Below are 6,017 nucleotides of genomic sequence, written 5' to 3'. Positions count from 1 at the left end.
CTTTTCTGCAATCCCCCAAAGTCTTGGTTGTGAAAAAAATCACAAAGGCGAAACTAAACTTACCATCATTCGTATTAGATTAGATTACAATTGAGCATACGCAGATACGTAGAAATCAACCATGTTATCCTATATGCGACAAAGCCCGATACTAAGTCTTCACATCAACACACTTCTCCTATAGTTGGTTGGTTGGTTAGTTGTTGCCGCACTCATCAATAGTCCAGCTATATGGCGGCGGTCTGTACATAATCGAGTCTGGACCAGACAATCCAGTGATCAACAACATGAGCATCGATCTACGAAATTGAGATACGATGCCATGTGTCAACCAATTAAGTCATCTATCCTGACCACCCGATCCCGTTAGTCGCATCTTATACGACAAGCATGGGTTGCTGAAGTCATATTTCTAACTCGGGTCTTCACGGGTCTCCTCCTCATAGACCCAAGATCCATTCACTAGCTGCATGCGGCCTCAGGGCAAGCTCCTATGTAAACCTACAAGTGCTGGTGACATTCAGTATCACTTTCTCAAACAATTCTCAAACCTAATGAATGGGTAGAAAATAATTGTAGATGTCTTTTATCAAATGAAGGCACCGAGACATTTCCCTTAATCTTGTCGAAATCCAGTAATGTTCGCAATAACTACACCCTGCCGGGGTCATTCCACCTTAACTTTGGGCACCATCTTACTTTTTGGCACATATTAATCACTGAAAGCAAATTGTCTGAAGTGATATATATAGTCTTCAACTTCAACTTCAATTTCAACTGTATTTTTATGTTTATTTTGAAACATCTTGTAGGCTTTATGAGTCAATTAAATATAGCGAAATTGCACACTGGGAATGCAGACTTATCCGTCTTTGGCACCAACTCGAGGAAAGTCAGTTTGAGTGTCACATGGAGACGTGTGGTGGCGCTGAAGTCAATACCTCGTGTGACCACCGTGGGCATCGAGAACTGCACGGCATCGCCTCGGCATCGAGCGAATAAGTCTCAGAATCTGGTGTTGCCCAATCGCAGCCCACTCTGCCAGTAGTGCCTGTGCGAGTTGCTGAAGTGTCTGGGGCTGAGGGTTACGGCGTCGCACCCGTCTGACCAGGGTATCCCACAGATGTTCGATCGGGTTTAAGTCCGGTGATCTTGAGGTTCAAGGCCTGAACGTTGGTGCACCATTGAACTCGATGTCGACGATGTTGTTGTCGAAGCACAGGGCCAAAATAAGGTCTTCTGGCACGTAAACCAGCCTGTTCCTGACGGTTTGTGCAGAAAGCCTCCTCAATCCGGGTATTTGTCGAGCGGTACTGGTCGCCGTAGCTGTTCGATGACGCAGGTGATGTACCCGGATGTAGCTATCCTGCGCCGCAGTGGTCGCTCGAGGTCGCCCACTACGAGGAGCATCTGCTACCGCATTCTGCCGGCGATATCTCTCCCAGAGCCGTTAAATGGTGCTTTGGTGAACATTTTATGCGTCGGGCAACTGCACGTTGAGACTGGCAGGCTTCAAGCAAACCAATGGCGATATGACGGTTGGCTTTACTTAAACCGGGCATTTTGCGTTCGTCAACAATATTCCAAATACAGTGAATAATCGACAGACAGCGATCAACCTTTTATACCCATCATTGAGACTATCTGATCCCCAACTTTCACGTGCATTACATGTGAATTGTGTATTCTGTGACACTACACGCCGACATTGAAAATCATGCTGTTAAATACGGGTATTTTACGGATGGTGCGTTTTGTTGTGATGTTTCAAAACATAAACACTATAGGACTCATAAACAGAGCAAAAGCTTTTGTAAAATGAATCACGTTTAATTCATTGCTACATGAAATTGCTATTTTCATGATGCGTTTCCTTTTTGGGAGAGTATATATACACCGACAGTTGTTTCTAATTTCAAAGTAGGAAGGCGATAAGTCAACCTTCCTTTACTTATGTAGATCACATATGCGTTCTGAATTTAACTACGGCTTCATCACTTATGGCGGAGCCTGCAAACATGAAATTATTATATTTTATCCATCATGAAGGTCAATGGCGGTGTCTTCGATCTAATAGAACATCCCCAGTTGACAAACTATACATGTATGAGGATGCGTCGACGTCTCTTAAACACCTTCCGTATTGACATTATATCACAAAGTTATAGTCGTTTGAATCCAACCTAGGAAAAATTATTTGGTTTGTTTTACCTGTGTCGAATGAAATTAATCAAGCACAGCGATCTACCTAAAACTAACAGCTAGTCTCTTAAATGAACATATTTTACAGAAAATAAATGTTTTTAAATTCAAATTTAAAAAATGATAAAAAGGAGCCTGGAGACTTTCTTCATTATCCCCTGAGACTGCGGTAATCTAAACTTGCCACACATTCTAGATTTGCATGGGCTGCATTGGGTATATTTGTGTCATATTTGTATGACAGACTAAGATCTACCAAGAAGACGCAGACACGCTGACTGAGGCTCTGACGTCACAAGAGCCAAGTGGTGTCGGTTTGGGGCTGAAGGACACCATTTCAGACAGCTTCCGTCACTCTCAACTGTCTTCTGATCGTTTAGAACCTTTACGAACTATTGAGATAAGAGTCCCGTGAAGATCCGGGTAATAACTGATCTTCAGTAACCAATGCTTGTCGTAAGAGGCGACTAACGGGATCGGGTGGTCAGGGCTCGCCGACTTGGTTGACACATGTCATCGTATCCCAATATTGCGTAGATCGATGCTCGTGCTGTTGATCACTGGATTGTCTGGTCCACACTCGATTATTTACAGACCGCCGCCATATGGCTGGAATATTGCTTAGTGCGGTCACAACTAAACTCACTCATTGAGGTGAAAGCTCTGTCTACCATATGCTAACACATTGGAGCACAGTCTCCATGGAACAATTCGTTTCCACTTGCCAGACTTTTCCCATCTGGAATTCACCCATAAACTGGAAACTCGTAAAACACATATTTCACACAAAAATCTGATTGTTTCTACAGTTCAGTATTCTTACATTTCGATCTTTGATGTATTGTCTTTGTTGTCAGCGTTTGAAAGAATGTAATTAATATTGTTCCAATTATAAAAAAAATAACAAAAACCAAAAAAACAAAAAACAACAACACTTTTTTCTGGCTACGAAGAGCATGGATTCAGTAATAGCACCCTCTAACTCCATAAAAAAATAGACATACTTTCCAGGTTACCTTCAGGACAGGCTGATGCTCAGCAAAGTGACAACGTGAGGTGGCGTCTAACAATACGTCAGTAATAAGTGTTATTCAGACAAATAGTGCTAACATGTGTCAGCTTTATGCTGTGTTTTACCTACAGATGTTTTACTGACTCTTTTGTTACTGAAAGTCATCGGATATAAACATTGGTGACTGTGACGTGTCTTGGTGTCGGGTACGTCTTCGTATGATACACAGACGCTCCAATACTGGCACCACGACTGAACTGAATTAGATATCTTAAGTGTCGCCTGCTTTGTTTACTTCCGGTAATCTGTCTTCGGTGCCAAATTCCCGGAACTGAATTGCTAAGGTCGAACTATCGTCATGTCCCGACAGGGTACAATAAGACATGTCTAGTTGTGGACTGGGTTTTATGTTTGTGTCTGTTTTTTGTACCCAACTTCTCAATTTTGGTACCTAAAAAAAAAAAGATCCCGCCTTTTTATAGTACAGGAAGAAGTACAATTCTATTTCTAGGCATCAGTCAGGACTGATTCTTTAGACCGATTCCCGTTCAGTCCATTGTCTTTAGAGGATGTCTACTTGTGGAGGAGACAATGTTATAGGCACCCATTGGATAGACAGCAAAGTCCCTTCAGTCTTCACGTACACACTGGTAGATCCACTTGCGCAACAGATTCGTAATGGCGACGTCAATGTTCAGGTCGACAACACTGAACACGCCATCAGCAGACGAACAGGCCTTCCACGACTTGGTATGGCAGGTGTACGTCCCTATATGTATATGAGTCTACAGCCCCTTCCGTGGAATGGTATTGCCACGTCTACACCCTCAAGGCAGACTGCAATGGGCATGAACTGGACCTAACAGCAACGTGGCTGGGAGAGAGTGCTCTTTACATATGAAAGTTATGACAGAATTTAGAAATTTAGCCGAAACTAAAGAGCAGGTTATAGCCCATGTGACAAATCCCGAAACGTGAGAAGCTCTTGACAGAAATATGTCACACTTGAGAAAGTTGCTTGAGGCATATACTGAAGGGCAGCACAAATCAAAACAACAATTTCTTCCCCAGCCCCCGACCACATCTAACTCTCTGGAAGTTATCATAAACTTAGACCAGGAACTTAGACCAGTGTATGGTCTCTGTCTACAACAAGATGCAGGTTTCAGGCTTGTCCAGGTCTGCTTCAGCATGAAGTCCATGTCGTTAACAGATTTCACCATAGGGGGTATATGGTGACATTACAGTCAGTTTTACAACATGATGACCTTTCTATTGGGAATCATCCCATTCTCAACTGACTCATGCATCTTTTGAGTTGGAATGTTTTAACACCTGATCGCTTTCCAAAATTGAACCAATCAGTCGTCATGTCTTCACGTCCAGTGGAGTCTTTGAATGTGAACCCATGATAAAGCTAATTTGATTCAGAAATCTCCGAAAATAGACTTTATTCTTGACATGGCTAGAACAGAGTTTCATACCTCTTATGCCTTGGACTTTTCACATCTTATACATGCTGACAATCAGAGGACAATTACAATCAGATCAACTTTCGTTGCCCAAAATCATTCAACTACTATTGGTCCACTGGAAAGTAGACACAGAATGTGACACCAGCATTTTCAGAAGGTAAGCAGACCTTTTGATCCTTGTTATATGCACCTGTGAAGATCCAGGTTAGAATTAGTCTTCAGTAACCAATGCTTAGCGTAAGATGTGACTAACGAGATTGGGTGGTCTGGCTCACTGACTTGGTTGACACTTGTCATCATATCCCGATTACTTTGTATTACCCTTATTTGATATGTGGGGCGGTGGGGTAGCCTCGTGGTTAAAGCGTTCGCTCGTCACGCCGAAGACCCGGGTTCGAATCCCCACATGGGAACATTGTGTGAAGCTCATTTCTGGTGTCCCCCGCCGTGATATTGCTGGAATATTGCTAAAAGCGGCGTAAAACCAAACTCACTATCTTATTTGATATGTAATATGATTAGATTTGTATGCATATACGCATATTGATATGTAATGACCTTAATGAGCTGTTGATCACTGGATTGTCTGGTCCAGACTCGATTATTTACAGCAATTTACCTTCCAACAATTTTGGAATTATCCATAAGACTTGTACTGATTACATATATGCATCACTGTGCATCTTCAACACATCTGTGTTTTCAAGTAAGCAACATCTGATTGGTATATGAGTATTGGCATAACCAAGGGAGATAATGAGAATATTTTTCAAAGATGTGATATGAATAACTCAGTGAAAATTGACATACTTGATGCTCCAGCAACTAGAGAAGAAATCTTAAATAGTATTAGATAACTGAAACTGAACAAACCATCCGGAATAGATGATACTATCTCAGATTGTTCCTACACTCATCAGATATTCTACTCCCGTATCTTGAATTATTGTTTATTGTCACTCTTGAGAGTGGAGTTTTTCCACATTCATGGTTGGTTGGTAATATTTATACCTAATCAGAAGCATGATAATAAAAATCTAACTCAAAATGATAGAGGCATTACACTTCTAAGTGTATTTATTGCCATTATGAAGAAACGTTCAGTAGTCTGTGCAGAATCCTTTGATAAGATAACCGAAATCCAAGCTGGGTTTAGGAAGGGATATACTACTAATGACAATATATTTGTTTTTACTTATACAGAAATACTTAAGTAAGAAAGGTACAACAAAATTATTTTCTCTTTGTAGATTTTGCAAAGGCTTTCAATTCTGTTCAAAGAGAAAAATTATGGAATCTTCAAGATGGTCATTCCTTAAAGGTCACAT

This window comes from Haliotis rubra, unplaced genomic scaffold, assembly GCF_003918875.1.
Source record: "Haliotis rubra isolate DU_JTF1 unplaced genomic scaffold, ASM391887v1 Scf10, whole genome shotgun sequence".
In the NCBI taxonomy this organism is placed as follows: Eukaryota; Metazoa; Mollusca; class Gastropoda; order Lepetellida; family Haliotidae; genus Haliotis; species Haliotis rubra.
This window is presented reverse-complemented; position numbering follows the sequence as displayed.